At 43.0% G+C, this 23,024-nt stretch overlaps 1 long non-coding RNA gene across 1 annotated transcript; it reads right to left on the bottom strand.

Moving 5' to 3' along the window:
• Positions 1–8,328: 8,328 nt before the first annotated feature.
• On the bottom strand, positions 8,329–22,292 carry LOC119173418 (uncharacterized). Its single transcript, XR_005110079.2, has 4 exons — positions 22,150–22,292; positions 13,631–20,138; positions 10,773–10,809; positions 8,329–9,227 (listed from the first exon to the last, which is right to left on the bottom strand). It is a non-coding gene; the product is annotated as an uncharacterized LOC119173418 (long non-coding RNA).
• Positions 22,293–23,024: the final 732 nt, after the last annotated feature.

The following is a 23,024-nucleotide window of genomic DNA, read 5'->3' as shown; positions in this document are numbered from 1 at the left end:
TCACTAGTACCTATCTCGTAGCACTGCTCTTTTCTGAGGTTGTTGTACATTACTTTCGTTTTCTGCAAATCAATTTTAAGACCCAGCTCTCTGCTCACCTTGTCCAACTCCGTAATCATGAGTTGCAATTCGTCTCCTGAGTTACTTAGCAATGCAATATCATCGGCGAAGCGTAGGTTACTATGGTACTTTCCATTTACTCTTATCCCTAACTGTTCTAATTCTAGGCCTCGGAAAATCTCATGTAAGCACGCGGTAAATAGCATTGAGGAGATTGTATCCCCCTGCCTTACACCCTTCTTGATCGGTATTGTGTTGCTTTCTTTACGATGCACTATGGTAACCGTTGATCCCCTGTAGATTTCTTCCAGGATGTTTATATATGCTTCATCGATGCCCTGATTTCACAGTGTTTGCATGACTGCTGAGATTTCTACTGAATCAAACGCCTTCTCGTATTTAATGAAGGCTATGTATAGTGGCTGGCTGTATTCTGAGCACTTCTCTATTACCTGATTGATGGTATGAATGTGGTCGATTGTTGAGTAGCCTGTTCGAAATCCTGCTTGTTCTTTGGTTGATTGAATTCTAATGTTTTCTTAACTCTGTTAGCAATAACATTTGTAAATAGCTTGTATACTATGCATGAGCAAGCTGATCAGCCTGTAATTCCTCAAGTCCTTTTCATCTCCCTTCTTATGTATTAAGATGATGTTAGCATTCTTCCAAGACTCTGATACTCTTCCCGTCAGGAGACACCTCGTAAACGGCGTGGCTAGTTTTTCTAACACAATCTGTCCTCCATTTTTCAGCAGATCTTATGTTACCTGATTCTCACCAGCAGCTTTGCCTCTTTGCATGCTTTCCAAGGCTTTTCCGACTTCTTCTATCATTACTGGTGGGGTGTCATCTGGGTTACTGCTAGTTCTAATAGTATTAAGGTCAGGGCTGTCCAGGCTACTGTACAGATCTCTGTAAAACTCCTCCGCCATTTTAACTATCCTATCCATATTGGTAGTTATTTTGCCTTCTTTGTCCCTTAGTGCATACATCCGATTTTTGCCTATCCCAAGTTTCCCCTTCACTACTTTGACGCTTCCTCCGTTTTTTCAGAGCGTGTTCAATTCTCTCTATGTTATACCTTCTTACAACGGATACCTTACGCATATTATTCAACTTCGAAAGCTCTGCCAGTTTTATTTTGTCTGTTGTACTTGAGGATTACATGCTTTGACGCTTCCTAATGACATTCTTCGTTTCCTGGGAAAGTTTGTCAGTGTCCTGTCTAACTACCGTGCCTCTAACTTCCACTGCACACTCCTTAATGATACTCGTCAGATGATCATTCATTGTATCTACGCTAAGGTTGGTTTCCTCAATAAAATACGAGTACCTGTTTTGAAGCGAGACTCTGAATTCCTGCACTTTCCCTCTCAGTGCCAGCTCATTGATTGGCTTCTTGCGTATCAGTTTCTGTCGTTCCTTCTTCAAGTCTAGGCGAATTTGAGACCGTACCAATCTATGGTCACTGCATCGTACCTTGCCAACCACTTCCACATCCTTCACGATGCCTGGGTGTGCACTCATTATAAAGTCTATTTCGTTCTTATTTTCGCCATTAGGGCTCCTCTATGTCCACTTACGGTGTCCTCGTTTTCGGTAGAAGGTATTCGAAATCCGTCAATTATTGCGTTTTGCGAAATCTACTAGTAGCTCTCCTCTGGCATTTCTAGTACTGATGCCATAATCTCCTACTGCCTAGTCTCAAGCCTGCTTTATCCCTACCTTTGCATTAGTCTCCCATCAGTATAGTATACTGTGTTTTTACCTTACTCACTGCCGATTTGACGTCTTCATAGAAACTTTCACCTAAAGCGTCATCATGGCTTGATGTAGGCGTGTAAGCTTGTAACACCTTCATCTTGTATCTCCTACTGAGTTTAATTAGGATACCTACCACCCTTTCATTAATGATATAGTATTTATCTATGTTGCCAGCTATGTTTCTGTGAATTAGGAACCCCATTCCAAGTTCTCTTCTGTCAGCCAAGCCCCGATAGCAAAGGACGTGCCCATTTTGTAGCACCGTATAGGCCTCATCTGTCCGCCTAATCTTACTGAGCCCTATTATATCCCATTTAACACCCTCTAGCTCCTCCAATGGTACAGCTAGACTAGCCTCACTAGATAAGGTTCTAGCGTTAAATGTTGCCAAGTTCAGGTTCCAATGGCCGCCTGTCCGGATCCAGAGATTCTTTGCAACCTCTGCTGCGTTGTAGATCTGACCGTCGGCTTGGTCAGTTGCTTCACAGCTGCTGGGGACTGAGGGCCGTTAGGTAATTGACGTATCCATGTGGGAGGCAGTGGCCAGATGCTGCACCCGGGTGGCCAATCCTTCTCTGGTGAGGGAGTGCATTCCCGGTGGTGGTTGCCGGTGAGGCCGCACCCCAGGCCTCTTAATGCAGTTCCATCACCACGCGGATTTTTTTTATCTGGTTGGGAACTGTGCGGCACCGAGTTTCGAACCACGGATTTTCGCATGCGAGGCGGATTCTCTAACCACTACGACATGGCCGCTCTTTCATACTATTTCTTTCATACTATGTCAACTGCTAGGTCGTAAAATGCTGTTAATAGTACATTTGTAATATCAGGATAATAAGTGCAGTTTTACTTCTATTTACAATTGAAACCTAATCTTGCGTGCTTCAATTAGCCTCAAGATCTGAAGAAGTGTTTATAACACGGCCATATAAAAGAACGAAGTGCCAGTGCTTCCTGGCACAGTGAGTGTAACATATGTGCGAACATATACCTTCGATTCGTTGCCACAATGACATACTGGTTTCAACGGCTCGAATATGGTCAGTTATTTCTCTGGTGCCATCCCCTGTTTAACACTTTCATTCACATAAAGCCTCCATATATGTTTGTTCTTTGGTGTCATTTTCCTAAAGACTGCATGGCCTAAGTGGCAAGAAAAACAATTTCCTTCAGGCTTGCAAATGAACATTCGCCTTTGAAAACAAGAAGGACCTGCTTCATTTTGACATTGTATTGGGACAGACCTAAAGGGAAGAAAACCATAAAATAAGAAGAAAAGAAAAAAAACATATGTTAGCTCGGTGAAACATGAGGAAGCGCGTCACATGGGCCCTCATTTCGTAGAGTTTCCGCTGCTTCGTTTACCAAAGCGTCGATGACGTCACTGTTTGTGGCAATCATGCTGAGTTTTCCCGGTATAAATATTATCTGGCTAAGAAGCTTCAAATACTAGGTTTGCGGCATGCGTTCTACATTTGCTATACTTTGTAGACTTCCAATTTGTTGTTTAGACCATCAAATGTTGACCCCATGCGACGCACCATCGCGCCATGGCTGTTAGAAATATTACCTCATCTCCAGCGGCCAATGCAGTTTTGAAAATGAAATCCAATAGTACGTAAAAAAAAACTAGTTTATTCGAAAGTAGAAAAGTGGCATGATGTTTGTTTTTTGAGCAAGTGGTCTTTTCTTTGAGAGAATGGTGGGCGCCATTGCGCCATGTGAAAGAAATTAATCGCCGTATGTTTATCTTTGCGCCATTTTTACTTTCTTGACGCCGAAATGCTCAATTAGTTGTGTGAATTATTTCTTTAAGAGACATTCTACTTGCACTTTGTGAGCGTACACAATATGCCAGAACCTTGCCACACACAGCTTCATTTGAATATAGAGAAGCTAGGTTGCGTACTGTTTGCGCATTGTGCAAGCGGTGTTAGTCATGAGTGCTTTCTTTTCTTGGTCATGTATGCAAATTTCTCACCGTCTTTCATGAAGAATACATTAGTACTCTCCTACTATCGAATGTATAGTGCATGAGAGGAAAAAGTAGTTGTTGAGCAATCAATAAATGAATCGTAGTCAAGATGGCAAAATATAATTAAAAACTGGTACTCCATATTTGAAATCGTTCAAATATAACGTCTTTAAACATAAAAAACATAATAATTGGCTAGGACTATGCAATAAAACACAGGTTCTAATATACCAAGCGATGAGGCTGTGAAATTAGTCAACGTATTTGACATTCACTAGAAGAACCTTACATTCAGTAGTTGCGTTCTTGATGCAAATAATCACGTAATTTATCGGGCAAATAACCTTACATTCAATAGTTTCGTTCTCAATGTAAACAATGACGCAATTTATCGGGAGTTAAAGAAAAAAATACGAACATTTTTCACCAGCTGAGAGCAATAGCGTAGCTATTGTTTGTTTGCCTCGACATCTATACTGCATCGATACCAGGCCCACAGCCAGGGGGTCGTTAAGGGTTCTCCCCTCCATTTCCACCAATATTCTGATGAAGGGTAGTGTTCTACCAAAAATAAGTGATGAAAATGGCTATTTTCTATAATAGTCCAAGCCCTCTGCAAGAGCCCTCGCCCTCCTTTAGAACTAAATTTTTGGCTGGGAGGTTGATGACTACTCAGAATAAGCAAAGTTGCGCAGCTCATACGTTTTGGTGTCAAACTTTCACGCATGAATACAAAATTCGAGTGTTTTGAAACAATTATTTAGGACGTGATTTTCGCACATGACCTGTAATTAAGAATGAAGCGAAATAATAATTTCTTCAAATAATATTGTCCGCACGAATTTGCTATTTAGCTATTTCTCTTCAATTACGCGTTTTCTCCCTCTTCACAAGAACAATTGTATCGCTGTATTGAACGGTGGTATTTTCAATACACTAGCAACGTACCCTGCAGGGCATGGCGCATTGGCCACAACATTTTGTTCTCAACTGTTTGTGCAAATGGTTGAGGAATGGGCGACATACACACACACACAAAGAAAATGTGGCCATCTCAATATGCTGCCTGCTGCCTTTTGTGCGGTGACATACACTCACTCACATCTGTGTTACTTGCCAACAAAAACCAGAAGATGGCAACTTCATCATACGCAACGAATTTGAAAGGTCATGGGAAGTGTGACTCACCTAGCCGAATCTGGTAAGCTAGAGGGCAAACAAGATCCAGTGAGCTGCTGATGCCAGAGGGGGCCATATTATAGGCTTCTACCCATGGAAACCCCAGTTTGCCGTGTAAACAAAAAAAATCATTTCTCCCCTACGTCTTGTCACTGGATAGATCAGTCAAAAAACTTTATCGCGAATCGTTCTTCTGCGTTTGTCTTGATGGCGTCAGAGAGAGAGACAGAAAAGTTCAAGAAAAGAAGCGCCAATACACGAGTCTTTTGGATAGAGCTGATGCTTAGTAGGGTTGATGAATTTTTGTCGGTTGAGACAGATGGTAGTCTCAGTTGCGCCGCTTTAACGGGACGCATCGTAGAATATAATATAGGTAAATTTGCAATAAAAAAAGTTTAGGATCGTAGAATATAATATAGGTAAATTTGCAATAAAAAAAGGTTAGGTTGTATATTGAATCGCACAAACCACAAAACATCCTTTACTGTATTTTACTCTTCTTTTTTCATGATTAGCCTACATACCCTACCAATTTCTTCGTTCTGACCGATGGTTTTAAAGTACACTAACTGCGATTCATCATGAAAGAGAATGCCTCGGAACGCGAAGCCAGCTATGAATATTTCCAGGCATTTGTAACTAAACGCTACGACGCGTATTGCGTACATGGCGCGAAGCGAGCCTCATATATCCGGTATTGGTGTTATGTCAGCATTACTATACCTAATAGAAATTAATGCCGGAAGTCTTATAGTATTTTGAAGAGAGTTAGCTGAAGTTATTGCTTAAAAAATGAAGCGCTGTTTTATAAAAGCTCATGGGAGAGTTGCAATAACCTAAAGTTTAGCAAATAGTAAACACTTTCATGAGTCACATTTGCTTTCTTAGCATAAGTATCATCTCAGAATTCGACAGTATGAGGCATTGTATACGGTGTGAATTATTCAGTGTATCTAAATGTTAACGTGTATATATGATTAGTGTTCGTTTACGTAGGTACTTCTTAATTGTATTATTGCAAAACAACAGTTGATTTTCGGTGTTTGCATGCTCCGCGGGAATTAGACAAATCGCTGTCGCAACCGGGCCGGGTGATCAATAAGACCAGGAAATTGGGCTTTTCGGAATAATGGGCACCAATGTATCTCGAAACATTGCCTTGAGTTTCACGGACGTTGCCCCGCCACGGTGGTCAAGTGGCTAAGGTACTCGGCTGCTGACCCGCAGGTCGCGGGTTCACATCCCGGCTGTGGCGGCTGCATTTCCGATGGAGGCGGAAATGTTGTAGGCCCGTGTACTCAGATTTGGGTGCACGATAAAGAACCCCAGGCGGTCAAAATTTCCGGAGCCCTCCACTACGGCGTCTCTCATAATCAAATAGTGGTTTTGAGACGTTAAACCCCACAAATCAATCGAGTTTCACGGACGTTTTTGACGTAAGGAGAACGTCCATACCATCTAAGGGACCGAAAATATGCCTACAAAGTCCACCATTATTTACCTTCACGCTGTTCGGGCTGTCGAAATAAAAAGAGTCGTCGTCACCATAGGTGCTGTGGCTTCCAGAAGATACGCTAGCATCGGGCTTGTTGAAAAAGCTGACGCACTTCTGTAGTCCACACTACAATAGTATCGTCGAAGTAGCCACCTGGTGGTGCTTCAAGGTCATGTTCCAACTGAGGTGGTCGAAAGTCTGATGAAATAGATGACGAAGGAAAATCACACGCCCAAACGTGATAATCGTGACATGAAAGCCACCTACGGCATCATTTTCTTCCGCCTCGTATTGTTGCGCTGATTTTGAAGTTGCGTATCCAGCTTCCTCATTCGTGCTTCGCTTATCAGCGATCCCCATTGCACGTGGGACCTGCCACTTTTTTACGTCTTTGAAGACGCTCCTTCAGCGTGCGAGTGTATAGAAAACGTTGTCGACCGCCGAAACTTTATGAGTGGTCAGCTGCATACACGCTCTAAACTGCCGATGCCCGACTGCTTCGAGCTGACAATGACTGGTACCATTGGAGAAGCTCTCAAATCAGATCGTGGGAGGATTTTGAGGTACGTTTACATCGTACCTTTGTCAACCATGACTCCAGAGTTTACGTGAAATACTATCGTACGTTCCCACCAGAAAGCACCCCAGTGGAAACAGACGATACCCCAGGCCTACAAGAATCACAAGTCATGTCTGCTGCAACCCCAAAAAGACGCGTTTCAAACAAGCTCCATCGCACACTGAAAACTCGGGATGTTGTCAAGCACTTACAACGAATGAACACGAAGAACTGAAGCCTAAGACGTCTGCTGGAGGTGAAGGCAGAATCGCCGTAGATGGGCCAAAAGCCGAAGGCCGAGCCATCCAACTAAACATTGAAGCTGATGTCTAGGAAAGATGAAAATGGCTTCGTACGCGCTGTGGCTTTCCACAAGGTCGAGCCAGTCAAGATGGCCGGGAAATACGACTTTGCCTTGTAAGTTCCACGAAACGAAGGGCAAAGTTCTGCGTGCCAAAAGGAACTTAACGCGCCACTCTATAGCTAGCTGTTTTCTTTGTGTTGTTTTTGTTTCTTCTTTATCGTGTTTATTTCGTGTGTCATTTATTAAGAAATTCCCACAGGAGGATGGCCGAACATTTGTATGTTAAGTCAGCCAAGAACATACTCGTGACAGCCTTAACGAGAACGTTAAGCGTTGCAGGATGGCCGATGTTGGAAATGCACGTGCCCTTTTGAACACAGTGAAAAAAATGGCAGCATATACACGATGTAAATGATGGAGAGTGGGGCGAAGCATGCGTCCGTCCGTCCATTCATTCTTGCTTCCGTCCGTCCATGCGTTTGTCTGTGTGACCGTCCGTGCGTCCATCCGCCCATACATGCGTGCGTCTGTTCGTGCGTCCCTGCGTTCATCCATGCATCCGCCCCTGCGTCCGTTCATGCGTCCATTCATCCATGCAGCCATACGTGCGTCCGTCTATGCCTCTGTATGTTTGTCTGTTCGTCCATCTAGTCAATACTCCAAGTACCACCATCTCGCATCTTTTCATCATATATTCCACATATAGAAGCACCACCATTCAATGGACATTCCAAGGACTAAACGAGAGGAGGCACACCTTCCTTTCCTACGGCTTGCGCTTCGTGTCTACTTCCCACCTTTAACCACCTCGAGTTCATGGTACATACTAGTGCACTGTATTCATGGCACTGTGGCCCAACGCTCACTAAACCTTTCTAAAACCAAGGAGTTTACGCCCAGCGAGTATAATGTAGCAACCCTTTCTTGTCAGATAGTGCTCAATGTACATGCCAATGGCTGTTAATTGGGAATGAGAGACAGGAGAATTCAGCTTTTAGTTAACGCGCACGCTGCGAGTTTTTTATTGTTCAACAGCACACAGGAGAAATCTACTACGAGCACCACCTTGCAGGTCAAAGCGTAAGACATGTTACGTACTACGACGAGGGACGAGCGGGTGCCGCTTTAAGGAGCTTCACCCTTAAAAGAGCCATGCACTTCGGCAGCACCATACAGATCAGTCGGACTCTCAGCAGTGAAATCTGACAATCTATCTGTCTTAGCCAGTTCGGGTCAACTACCCAAACGGTCACCAACTACGACATCATTAGGAACATCTGAATTTTCATTGTTTACGTTCATAATAGGGATTCTCAAGTCCGTGATGTCAGATGGTCGAGGTGTTTCAGAGGTTGGGACAAATGGGGCTCTTTCATCGATTAGGGGCTGTGAACTCCATCAGTTTCAAGCGATTCAATACCACAACCAGCTTCAAAAGCGTTTTTGATCTAGGCTCTTGTATGTTAAGATATTCAGCAAAGATGTCACGAGATCCCGTGGCTGCGTAAGCAGCAGGAATATGCAAGCGTCCATTATGAACGACCGCAGTAAACCCCTGTTCACTTGGTAATTCACCCCGGTTAACTGGGAAGCCACGAGACTCTCTTGGGGTTGAAGTTGCCGTGTACTCTTGTGTGCCCACCCTCTAATCTATTGCCATCGATAGCGAAGCGTGCACCAATCGCTGGTGCTACTCCTATGTCAGGCTGTGTATTGCTACTAGGGAAGGCTGCATCCGATTCGCTTGCTCCACTGGCTGTCAGCATTGTACCATAATCACTGTTTTTCCATTCGGTGGCATCATCTACAGAGTTGAGTCCTTGCCAGCCACCACTGTTACGAAAGGTGCCGGTCATCATCGTGCTAGGTTCCTGAGCACATGTTAGCGAAGCTGTAATAAACAGAAATATTCGTTTATAAAAGAACACAGCAGATTATTTCTAATATTTACATGCTGGCGCAGTTAGAAACAGACTGGTTACATAGCCTGATGCACAACACATCGTGCTGACATTTTTCACTGCAACGTGTTAAATATAAAGCTGTACATTTTCATAGAGATGGCACCCACTTGCCATTACCAAATACCATGAACTGACACGTGGTATAGACTTGGTGACCAGTTGTTGACTTGGTGTTGTTCTTGACTTCTTGGTCTAATGCCATGTTCGCACAGTCACATATACGCTCTCATATTAAATCCAAGACCAACTGTACTAAAAGCTCCACATCCTTTCGTAGGGTGCTCGGCTGCTGTCTCGAAGGTAACAGTTTCGATGCCCGCCACGGTGGTCGCATTTCGACGAGGGCCGAATGGTAGCAGCCCATGTCAGTGTACGTTAGAAAAACACCAGATGTTCAGCATTTCCGGAACTTTCCACTACGGTGTCTACCATAATCATATTGTGGTATAGGAACCTAAAACCCCAGATATTAGAAATGGCGATTGGCAATCCTGGATCCCAGTTTGAAAATTTATTTAAATATTTCATGCTATTTTAGCTGGAATGACTGAGGTATACTTAACAAAATAAATATTTCCGATATCTGCCTGCACATTTTAGGTATAGTTGCCATTAAGCATTACAGTACAAACATTTGTCGTAAGTAGCTATTTAATATTCATGGACATGGCTTCTTAATGAGTGTAACTGTAACTGTCTGAAAAAAACTTTGATCTACCTTCGACTATGCGACTTATCTTTCCATTATTCTTCAGGGCATCGAATAAAAGAGCAATGTATACCATAAGTACGCTTGATCACCGAACTAATCAGCTGCTTGCACAATATTACGTTCTTGCCATCGAAAAGAACACGCTCAGCTATCTTTATAGTTAAAGTGTATGTAGAGAAACCAATCTACAGAGCGAATAAAATTCGAGCTTCTCGCAAGTGATAGGCATTACATGATTAAGAATGACATATTTCAGTGTTAACTCCGGTTATGTTTTATTAAGTGTGATTTCAAGGTGGAGTGGTGTCCGCTTAGGAATTTGGAAAATCTTGCAGTTCCCTTAAAAAACGAAAGAAAGTTTGCATGACTTGGTATTATTTAGACATGCAATCAATTCTCTTATGAGAGCGTTTAATGAAGGCCGACGTGTTTAGGTGTTAAATATATTTTGACAGTATTATTATTATATATGGATAATAATAGAAATACAAGTATATCACAGATTTAGTTTATATAAATGTCAGAAAGTTTAGTTAAATAATATCAAAAACATTTAAGAAGCTGGCTATATCAAAGAACTTGTTCACCACAATCGTTTATGTGAATTGACAATATTTCCCTCATTTCTGACTTAATTTACTTTGTCCTGGACAAGTTAGGCTCTCGTGAATATTTTTTTAACGACGCAACTGAATATTAGCACAGAATGAGAAGGTGCTGAAATTTGGATTACTTTTTCATAATATGAAGGTTTACTTACATTCAAGTACTAATTGATATCAGAAGTAGGATACCAGCTAGAAAAAAAGCAAAAAACAAAAATATTATAAAAGTTTCATGTCAAGCTGATGTCATGCATACTTGATTGTAAAAAATAACAATAGGACCATGAAGGGTGGTGCAAAATTAGGAGGGTGGTGCAAACTTTTAGGTTGGCTAGTGAGCCCTCTCCAAATATTTATCTCACTAGGTCGCTAACTTACACTTCCGGTAAGTTACCAAATACGTAATTTTCACCAACTTCATTAAATTTCTTGATTATATCTTTTTTTACACGGGCACAGCATGGCTATTGCAAACATTTTTCATGCGAGACATAGCTGATATCATTCACTCCCAAACTGCATCATACGTTTGACCGTTCATCACACCAGGATCGCATTTTTTGTGTTAGTAAGTTGGTGACAGAAAACGCCTTTCACTAACTACTACTATTTAAATTGAGCCTACTAACTAGTTTAGGGAGCAATTTACTCAAGTGAAATGAATGTTTTCTAGGTAACGAAATTCTGAACGTTATTTCGAACAATCAGATTTCATCACCTGCTGTGGTTAACTCAAGCGTAACAGAAGGGTCGGTACTTGATCTACGTTTGTTCATAATTTATAATAACGACCCTAATTTCTCTATTCCGCCTAATATTCACGTTTTTGCAGAGGATTGCGTCATTTTTTATTAAATAACAAGTGATAATAGCAGTTCACTTTTTCAGTCTGATCTTAACGCTGTAGCAGCTCGGTGCACCACATGGTCGATAGATTTAAACATGGACAAACGTCAAACATAAGATAATGCGCGCAACAAAGTCGGCCAACAGCCCCCCCCCCCCCCCCCCCCCGCCAACATACTACTTAAAAAACGTCCTGCTCGATTCGGGACGTTTTTGTTTTTTGATTCGGAACGATTCGGAATATAAATTCTTGGGTATTATTATCAGATCTAACCTATGTTGTATGCCTCACACTGAATACATTACCAATAATGCCAATCGCATGCTAGGTTACATACATCGTCTCTTCCCAAAAGAACTATATGCACTAAAGATACTTTTATATCAAATATATCAATTCGCTTCAAAATTGAATATGCCTCTTTTGTTTGAGATTTTTATTACATTGTTGAAAGATTCACTCCAACTTGTACAGAATATTACTGTCCATTTCGCACTTATATAATCGCATTGCTAGAATGACTTCAATGAATTCCAAATAAGGCCTTATTTCTCTTGATTCTCTTCCGAAAAATACCCTGTTTGGCCACAATATACAACGTATTCTACTATCCCACGTTTCCTGACCAACTAATATCTCAATGCCCAGTACCTATCTCATCGTATCGATCATGGTTGTATAGCATTATGTAACTCTCATAGTTTTTATCAATCATTCATACCTCAAACATCAACGCAATAGAACCCCCTACTTGAAGACACGGTAACTATTACTCATAATCATTTTTCCAATAAACCTTGCCTAAAATACTGTGTAACTAAAAAAATATACCATGTTTAATGTATTACGCGGTGTATATTTATGTAATATGATCCCATTGTATTCAGTTCGCTGTATTTAGGTAGCTAACAGTGTATAATTTGTAGTTTATTGTCTGTTGATTAAGTAATTTGGTGCTGTATTTTAGTTCGTGTTTACGTTGTAACCACTCCCATCTATAGCGCCATACGGGCTTGAGCGTAATTAAAAAGAAATACATGATATGAACCACCTGTGACTGCCCCGGACAGGCATTGGTTCCGGGTTCAAACCCTGGACGAGGACGAATTTTTTGGCAACTAAAAGGCTTTTTTTTATATATCCGTACGGATTTTCTTATGCCTTCATGCTACAAACTGGTGGTTGTCTTTTTTCCTTTTCATAACTCTTCCGGAACCTTGCGGGCTTCTGCAGAACTTATTTGCATGTTGTAAGAGTATACGACTGCGTGATTATTTGCGTTACCTTAATAAGCCGTCTTCTCGATATTTTATTTTTATAACAAGACTTTCTCTCTTGCAGTACTTACAGGTAGGCTTTACCTTACAGTCGTTCGGAAACAGGTTCTCTACGAACTGAATGATGGCACTCTTGTCTCGGTGTTTTCGTAAAAATAAATTTAAATGGTAACAGATCTTTCTTTTGCTTCTTGAATTGAATAATTTATAAAACACAGTGCGTCACTGTGTACGTGTGCCTGTAGTGTAATTCAAGAGAATAGTGTGCCTGTGTCTTAGTTTGCGATTTTCGCGCTATTTTTACCTCGTTATTTGGACCGAAGGGGTTTTAAACGGAAAGAGCACACACAAAAAGAAATTGTCACTCGCGGGAGTCTTGAATGATCAGCCTTATGGCTATCAACTGCTTCGAGAATGCACTGAGAGTAGGTGATTGGGTATGGCTTCTAAAACATAATTTCCCAGTGGCAAGTTGTGAAAGAATGTTGCAAATAGCTTACAAATTTCTGAGCGTGAAAATTTGAGAATTGCATACCAAGCTTGCCTACTAGATGATTTTGGCTGAACACAATAAGGGTTGGATTTAAGCACCCCTATATTGTTTCAATTGGCACTCAGCGCACAGAGCCAATAGCTGGTCAATAATTCCTTTCGACTCACTGAAAAGACGCTTATTAAATCCGTAAAAATGATATATATTTGAAACACGGCTAATGTTGTTGTAAAGCTCAGTAAAAAAGTGAATGGACACATATTAGCTCTTTGCGAATAGTGAGTAGACGCCTAACACAATACATTCTATGGCGAAAAGTAAATTACTCCTAAATATATCTCTAAGAACAATCTGTAAGGGAAGCATAAGCCGTGCATAGAGTCTACAAAATCTTACCTGATGCCCTGCTATGCACCTCTTGGATTCCATGCTCCGTTGTCTTGGCTGGAGATAGATGATTCGCTAGCTGAGCGAGGTACGAAATACGGCTGGTAGCTTTTGTGACCTCTGTTGTCATAGGTTCCTGAATAAACACTAAAATCTCTGCGGCTGGTACTTTGACTGAGATAACCACGAGAGCCGTAGGAACGATAGAGTGGATTCTTGGTGTGGTAGCCAGGGTTTGATGCAAGGCTGGCGGGTATAGCCCTGTACCCAGTGGTAACAGGAAAACGGGAGTTGTCGCTTTTTCCACGTCCGCCATTATGGCCTACATCAAAGCCGTATGTGCTAGAAAATTGGGTAGCTGAGTCATGTTTGCGAAAATACGGAGCCAGTGGGCCCCCTGAGTATTTGTACTTGCTAGGATAGCGCGACATTGAATCTATTAAGTGTCCGTTAAGGTTAGAATTCATAGTGGTGTCTGTGTTAGGGGAGTCTTCGCTACCACCAATACCTACCGACCATCCCCTCCCTTCGCTAGCTGATCTGGAAGTCCCAGCGTCCAGAACAGTATGCCTTGTGCTGTCCACAGTGAAACCTCTTGAGGCTATCGGAGCTTCACCGAAGCCAGCAGGCCAGCCCCCTCCAGCTTCTATACTCGGAGAACCAGTGTCGCCTTCTAAATGATTCGAATCACCGGATAATGTAAAGACTTTGTCACTGCGTGAACGGGTAGAAAGTACCCTTTTTCTAGAGCGTATACTGTAAGGGATGAATCGGTACTCGTTAGTAGGATTAGGCTGTCCACTAGAAATACTATGGTGCCCTGTTTCGTATTCGGATGTTGTGGTCATTGTGGACTGACGTCTGAGGTCCTTCAGAGCACTATTCATTTCGTAATCAGCATTGTCTCTTGAGTTTCTCACGACATTGTATGTTTTGAAGCCCGCTTCATGAGCCGGTCCTGTAAAGCCAGTTTGAAAGGAAGATGGACGCGTTTCAGGAACAGGGAGGTTATAGCCGCCGCTACTTCCAGACTGCACTACGCCTCTAGCAGCAAATGAATGTCTAGTGGGTTTAGTGTCCTTTTCGAACCTAAGCTGGTTTAAGAAATGGCGTCGGGCTCCGACTATTTCAGAATGACCTGAATAGTCTGGTTTGTAGGCTGCGTCACCTTGTCTTATGGTGGAACCCACGTCACCGATGCGAGTAGCAGTTGGTGATCTGACGGTCAAAGCATGATCACCACTGCTCTCTCCGGATGTTGTTTTCCAGCCTTTGGCAGTAAAATGTTGAAATACAGGTACTCTTTGGTTACTGAAAAACCTGTGGGGTCGACTGCCAGTCTCTAAATTTTGAAAATCTAGGTAACTTCCTGGTTCGTACGAATTGACTTTAGGAGTATTAGAACTAGAAGTTATACTGCTCGGTAAATATTTGTAGGAAGAACTGATTTCACGTTCAGTTGTTCGGCGTTCAGCATTGAAGTTACCGTTAAATGTCGGTGCGTAGGTAGGATTTGTTGGCTGTTCGTTCACTGCAGTTACGGTGAATGATGAACCAGCAAGGCCACCAACATGTTTAGAAGAATCTGTTACTTTAGGAACAGCCACAACCGGTTGAGTTGTAGGGTCAATGGTAAAACGAGAATCTAGAACTCCAGGGTATCTGGAATTATACGTTGCAAGACTTCCAAACCGTGCCTGCTGAGGCTTTGTTCTATAACTATTAGTGTGGGAGGGTCCACCAAGATTCCTTGTTTCCGCTAAGCTGGGTGGTGGTGGCCACATGCGTGTGGTTTGGGGAATTTCTGTCTGGACAAAACTTCTCATGGTACGCGGAGGTTGAAACCCGAAGTGTTTTTCATCGTTGGCTAAGCTCATGCTGGCAAAGTTGGTGAGGCTTGCACTTTCAGGTAAGATACTGTATCCACCACCCCTGGTTGATCGCTCTCCTCCGGCAGAAAGTGCGGTTTGTTGAGAAGCTTTCTTTGCACCGTCCAGTTCTCTGACAGAGCCCAACACTCCCACGTTTCCTGAGTTAGGGTTGTCATTCAAGTTGGTAAAAGGCTTGGTTATGCCACTAAAGCCATAAGTATGCTCCCCAAGTTCCTGAGATTGAACCTGATGTGTGGCTACAGGCTGGTTTGTGTTACTAGTCCGAATTCCTCTTAAATCTTGATGAAGTTCACTTCTATGGATTGGCTGGTCAGCACTACCAGCATTAGTAATTCCAGGTGTAGTATAGCCTTGTAAGCGTTCGGTTGAGCGGAAAATGCGAGAACGTGCTCCTGCAGATGTACGTGAGTTGGTAATTGAAAGACCTGGTGGTGGACTGCTATAAACCAAGGAGTCGTACGATCCATGTCTTTGGGAGAACTGAGGTTGATTGCTTAAGCCGGGCACATTTTGTTGTAGGTGCACAGATCCAGTGGTTTCGGTACTAAGAGATGGTTGCATGCGTCCAAAAGAATGGGACATTTTTAAAGGTAGGGACAATCTTGACATGCCACTAGCGAAGTCAGGCATTTGATGCCGAAAAGTTGGAGACGGGTACTGACCATGAACGCCGAAGTTTGCTCTTCCGCTGCTAGCAGAAAACGCTTTAAAATCACGTGCTTCACTGTAGATGGAAGGCATTGCAGGGGCGACAGTTGCCGCAGTGATCCCAGATCTGGAGGAGCCTCCTAAGTGTTCAGAAGGACGTTGCCTACCGAAACCCACTCCTATGGGACCTTCTGTTCGGCTAATTTGAAAACCAAGCGGTGAAGTAACATGCGTGAAAGATCGCTGTGCTACGGTAATTCTGGCAGGAGAAGGAGGATTGATAAAACTGGGTGCATTCATGAGTGGACGAGGTGCCACAGCGTTTCCAGAAGTTGAGGCTCGCACGTGTAAAGAAGGTTGAGAAACTGATGACGGCACCAATGATTCTATTATACCACTACCATATCCAGGAATTTCTCTTCCATGAAACTGAGCATGGTACTGACGGCTATTTGGAAACTGCGCTTTTGTACGAATAGCTGGAAATCCTCTCATACGCTCACCCGCTACTTGTGAAACAGAAGATTGTCGAGGGATACTTGTCACTCCAATAGACCCAGATTTTGCAGAAACTTCTAATAGTTTGGCACTGGGAAGAGTGTTGTCACCCGATTCCATAGGCACACCTGTAGCACTAGTTGAAAAGTTGGGAGGTCGATTTGCAAAGCTGAGATGGCCGTATGCTTCATGTCGATTGGGGTATGGAGTCGCATTAATTACTCCGGGGATCTTCAAGAGCGTGTATTCAGCTCCAATCTTATGAGTAATAGGGTAAGATTGATCAGTTATCGCAATGTCAGAGTCCTTGTTGAGTGCGTTTGATTTTGATATATCATTGGTAGAACCAAGCGGTTTCATTCCAGGGACGGGACGTACAGTGCTACCGCGATATTGCATTTGCGTTCTTACCATGCTCCTAGTGGACCGTCCTGCGTCATTAAGCACTTCGGCTGTGCGGGAAGGTTGGTCGTGTGCACCAGCAGTGATGACCATTCCCGAATTGGAGGGACCTTGAAAGTATTTCGAAGCGCGGAGTATGTTAGATCCGACTCCTGCAGGGGTTCGTACGCGGCTGATTAAAATGCTGGAAGGTAGGCTCTTATAGGGGGAGAAGCTGTACGCTGCGGTCCTATGGTGAGGAAGAGATGGATTCATTAAATCAGGCATCTTATTCTCTCTGGCTACAGCTCCAGTGTGTCCGTAAGCAGACGAAACTTGATTGTGTCCTAGGGGATGAGAAGCCGTTGGTGTTACAGATAGTTCTGATGTGTCACTGCCGAGACGTTCAATTTCCCGATCATGAGTTGGGTATCGTTGGTCATCTTGCGCATCCATTTTCGAGCTGCTGCCTGGCAAACCTTCATGCTCACGGACATCATTTGGGTGGATAGGATGGTCAGTGGTGGTGGTAGCACCAATAATTCCAGTTGGGGGCGGAACTTCCTTTGATGTTGAAGCATGATAGATAAGCATTCCAGCTCTTGTAGGTGCCCCTGTGCTGCTAGTAGAAAAGCCGGATGGTAGATCAGTATGAATAAAAGAGCCGTAATCTCCTCTGTTTTGGGAAATCCCAGGTGGATTGCTTAAGCTGGGAATATTTCTCAGCATGTCTGCGGATCCAGTGCTTCCATTACTGGGAAAAGCTTGAACGTGCACCAAAGGTTCAGGGGTCCTAATGGCTGTAGAAGATTGGGATTTTCCACTAGAAAGACCAGAAGGATGAATTCCAAAGGCATGAGGCCCATTTGCACGGCTATTTAACGCTGGAGGTCTTGGTGTACCATCTAGAAAACGACCTACATGCGCGTGGAATTCATTTGAGAGGAAACGTTCCGCATTTGTGCTCGGAACTCTAGCTGCTCCAACTGTGTTATAGCCCAAGCGCTTGGATGAATGGAACATATTGGAACGCAGTCCTGTAGGTACTCCTGTGCTGCTTATTGAAAAGCCTGACGGCAGACTTGTATCTGCGAACAAACCATAGGCGCCATTGCTGCTAATCTGCTGCTTGTTGGTGGCATTAGGCACACCATTTGTTACTTTAACTGCTGCGTTTTGGATTGGCGGCTGACCAAGCCCATTTTGTCCAGTAAATTCAAGTGTTCCAAGAATACCCGAATTCGGTTTTGCCGAACCACCAACTGCTAACAGGGGTACTGAGGATTTAGTGTTCCAACTATATGGAAAATTTTTATGGCCGGAGGAGCCAGCCTCTCGGTTATTCTCCGGAGTTTTTCTTATCACATCTTGAACGATGCCTGATATAGGTTTCCCAACTGAGGGAGCATTTTCTGAGAGGGCACCTTCAGTTTTTGTTATGGCAGGAGCTACTTTGTACCCTAAAGGTGCTGAAGAATATCTGAACGGGGAACCTCTTTTTGGAGGGATTACCGAGTTGACGGCTACGACCAAAGGCTTACTTTTATGTATGTAGTTACTGCCGCTGGAGCCATGCAGGTCTCCACTTGCTATATCATCAGAGGCACCACTTGTTTTCTTAAGAGCCGTTTCTAAAATATTGTGTTTTTCCTGTTCATTCTTTACTAAGGCGACTGTATGAATGGCACCTAATGCTGATCCTGTCATACCAGGAATAACGCTATGTTGTTGTTTCAAATGAACATTGATATTATCTGAACTGTTTTTTCCAAAACGTTTTGCTGAGTTTTCTACATAGACTTTTTTTGATAACCCAGGCACGCTTTTCGAACTGGATTGCCTACTTACCACCGTGCTGACTAAACCACTGTCATTAACCTTGCCTGGCAAATCTCTAAAAGGAAGAGATACTGAAGGACTTAGACCTGCAGCTGATTCTAAAGTTCCAAGTGATAAGCCACTTTTTGTGTTTCTATTGGAAGCTGAAGTGTTGTGGTCTTTAATACGCGACAACGTTTCCGTCATGTCAAGTGGTAAATTTCTGGCAGGTTCACTTTTACTAAAGATAAGTGCACCTGCATGTGAAGGAAGCGTTGCTTCCCCACTATGTATTGGTGGCAAAGAGGGAATTCCAGACCTCCCTGCACTAGGTGATACGGTGTTACCAGGGGCAGAACCAGATGATTTGTTTCCGGAGGCAGATGAATCATGCCTACTGGGTAATCCCGATGGCGTGCTTATGCTACGAGTAGAAATTGCTCCTTCATTTCCTGATTCACGATTGAAACTGTCATGTCCACTGAGTGCAGGAACAGTTCTGCCAGGACCTGAGCTATCAGTAGGTCCTGTATGTGCTAGGGCACTTATTGAAGTTGGACCTACTTGAGGGGCTGGTAGATCACCGTTAACTGTTGCTTCTCGCTGTGTTTTTACAGTCACCTTGTGATGATTTTCCACTTCTTTGGAGGGCGTTGTTTTGATAGACAAAGAAGAACTTCTGGAAGATAACGGTGCTTGGTCGGAACCAGTGTTACTTGTAAGTGATTTGAGGAGATGGACAGTGAGACTACTTGCAGGAAGCTTCTCATGAACAAAGCTTCTACTTCCTACTCCACCGGGTGATTCGTCGGGGCTTTTGATAGAACCTAATGATGTGATAGTTGAGACGGAGGGTGCATTTCTGCCTGAACTCTTTGTCTGTGTGCTCTTCGTGCCACCTGAAAGCACTTTCTTATGTAGAATTCCTACTCTTAAGTGAAATGGGTTCTCGATCAAGCCAACAGATCTGTTGGTAGAAGAGGAGAAAGCTACAGATGGTGCGCTGGCGTCATCCAGCTTGCCAGCGCCACTATTTGTGACTGTACTAGTTAAAGTTTTCACAAGTCCTGCATTCTGTCCATGAGAAAGCGTGCTGACACGCAGGTTTTCGACACCGTCCGCGTAAGCTGCCGGCAAGGGTATGGTAGTGCTAGGCGAAAGCCCTATGCTACTTCCAAGTCCAACCCCATAGCTAAATGGATAGCCACCTCCCAAGCCACGAACATAGTACAGGATGCGGCTCTTCCTTGCTCCGCCAAATTCAACATTTGTGAGGAATGCTGAAATGAGAGAAATTTTCCTAAATCAGTCGTGGTTACGTTAAAGACAAATGTGCTGTTCTTTCAAAACCAGTGAATTTTACCACATCTAATAAATTTTGCGTGTCTTCTGGAGTAAACGGTTTGCTTACACGTGATAGTTTCATAATTTTAACTGTTTGCCAAACCACCTCGCTTCTTTGCTAAATAACTTCAAATAAGCGGCATTCTTCATTTTGAGCGGCGATAGTGACTTCAATTCTTTGCGGGGCCATCGTTTAGTTAAACGCACTCGAGCTTTTCGTTCTACACAAAAACGGCCTGTATGATTGTCCATAATCTACGTCACTATCATAATGTTCCTTTATCTGGACAATCAGGCCAAGCCAAAAAGTTATACACAGTTCATGTCTTTGCTATCAATTTGAGTGTCCAGAGTGCTTCATTGGGGCGATAAGTAACCATGAGTTTTTACACATTCAGGTGTATGTAGAAACATAAATACTGTTCGCACTTCAAGCCCACTCTGAGCTTAACAAAGGCTTGCCATATTACACTATGTATGTACGTAAAATATACCGAAAGAGCACAAGTTTAATCGGAAAACAGTAAGGGCTATAATGATGAAAGGCATGTGCTTTTGAAGGATGGTATGCTTGATCGGCATACGGTGTTAAAACGTGAAAACATTCCGCCCAGAACTGTCACACCGCTGCATCTGTACTGTTGTAGCAGAATTTACACTTTGCTTTTTGTGAAAACAACACAATAATGGTTCAAAGTGAATTAAATTACAAATGCACTGCTTTTTTATAACTTTGTCACAAAACTCGCGCAGACGCTGCCAGTCGACTGCGCTCAAATTTCTTTGTGCCAATATACGATAAGCTAAGGTCAGTGCACTGTTTTAGAAAGAAGCACGGTGTCTGATATTATGTTAAGAGCAGTGCATCTCTTGGACGCGCACACTTTTTGGTTCAGACTACCAGTAATTATTAGTTGTTTTGTTTAGTGTTATAAACTAGAGTTTGCAGGCACATACAAAGCTTGAACGTTTAACTACAGAAGCGCAAAAGCGTAGTACGGTAGCATAATAAATTAAATTATTCTTTTTTGCCAAAGCTATCGCAGGCTACATACACATTTCGACAAGCATAAGTAACCGAGGTTTTGTGTAGTAGTGACAAAGTTCAGCATGACGCTTAAATTAGGATAGGCAATACAGTTTAAATATTTGAGTTGACACATGCCTTGTGCTCGGAAGGCATTTCGGGTGGATTGGCGCTTATTCTTAAGGCCTACTGATAGCTTAGGTAAACAAGAGCATGTTCCTTAGTTCGAGTTAAAACACTTCTGCTTCCTTTACTATTGTTTGTCACTCTAATATTGTCACAACCGAACACGGTTGTGAAGCTATTGCAGCAACCCGTAAATGAAACCTGATAACTACAGTCTGAACAGCAAAACCTTAGAGCCGCTGCGTAGTGCCTGGCTAATTACAGAGAGCTAACTTGTTTGCTCTCACAGGTCTGGATAACTGTGTCGACTGCCTTGTTGCATTATTGGGCCACACTACAAAGCATTTCTTTGAAAAATGACAGCGAGAACAACGGGCAAAAGTAGCAAAGGAGACCGCCTTTGAACACGAAGTAAGAATCATGTCAAACATGGAAGGAATCTTTTATGTTCCAAAATAAAAGTTCAGCAAGTAAATTGCCAGTGAAGGTTCTTCGATAGAGAGAGAGAGAATTTGGGAGATGACTGCCGTTCAGTAGCCAAATCCAATGATTAACTATGGCATTTTGTTCACCACGCTGACAAGCTACCTAAATCGAGATGGTTGGTAATGGTCAAGTTTTGTTCAATCACAAATTTGATATTGTGGTCCTTGTCTACTAAAAAGGATAAATTGTATTACTATTTGAGAGGACCTAATCGCACAACTGAATTCCGAAGCTCGCGAAGTGTGCATGCAATTCACTAATCACGAGGCGTTAAATATTGCCGCGACTTTAGCATATTGAACCCTCACCTGCGCAATGGAGGAGGAGGAGGATGAAGGCCTTCATAGGCTGCTGTGTTGTGCTCGTCGTTTGGTCAAAGTCGGCTCGCATGAGCGCAAAATTTTCCGACAACGGTCGCACCACACAGCGGGAGGGTTTCTAGCAGTTGCGCTTAAAGAGTACAATAGGGCGGCATTGCGCTGTGTTTCTTCTTGCGCAGCTTCACTTGCGACCAATGCTTCTTTCATGAACCACATGCAAAGAATAATACAGCATTCAATTTTCGTGGTTACATGTGACGACGCAGTGCGAGAAATGGCCGAACTTGCACTAGGCGTAGTGCAAACTTGAAAAAAATAGCCGAGTTTAGCACTACGCGTAGTGCACAGATGTCTGCTCTCTACTTGTAGGACGGTTGTGAAGCTATATGTGTTTTGTTATAAAAAATGCCGTCTGATTAGAATGAATAAACAAGAGAGAGTTTGCACGTTATTACTTGTAACACGAGGTGCACGTCAGAACACCAGGTGCGCATCAGGTATTTTATGAGATAGCTATGTGAAGCTGAGCATGGTGCTGCATGAGGTGCGGAAAATATGCAACTACGTCAGTGTACATGCTTGCCCATTTTAAAGCGACAGCGTTCAAAGAGCTCATTTTGCAGAAATTTCGGCATTAGCATCGCCGCCTGCTTCGGTGTGGTCGTTATTGATTGTGAGCCAAAAACTATCACCTGTTACGTGAGCGAAAAATCGAGAAAGTTGCAAAGGAAAGAAATAAAAATGTCTGGTTCTTTGTGATGGTCGGACTTTGGCACCTGCGTGGAAAGCAGGTAATTCACCCTAGATCAGAGAGATTTGTTAAAACTGCTCTAGAAAAAAATTGGTATGTGAATGCCATGTAG

This window comes from Rhipicephalus microplus, chromosome 5 (assembly GCF_043290135.1).
Source record: "Rhipicephalus microplus isolate Deutch F79 chromosome 5, USDA_Rmic, whole genome shotgun sequence".
NCBI classification, from domain to species: Eukaryota; Metazoa; Arthropoda; class Arachnida; order Ixodida; family Ixodidae; genus Rhipicephalus; species Rhipicephalus microplus.
This window is presented reverse-complemented; position numbering and strand designations above follow the sequence as displayed.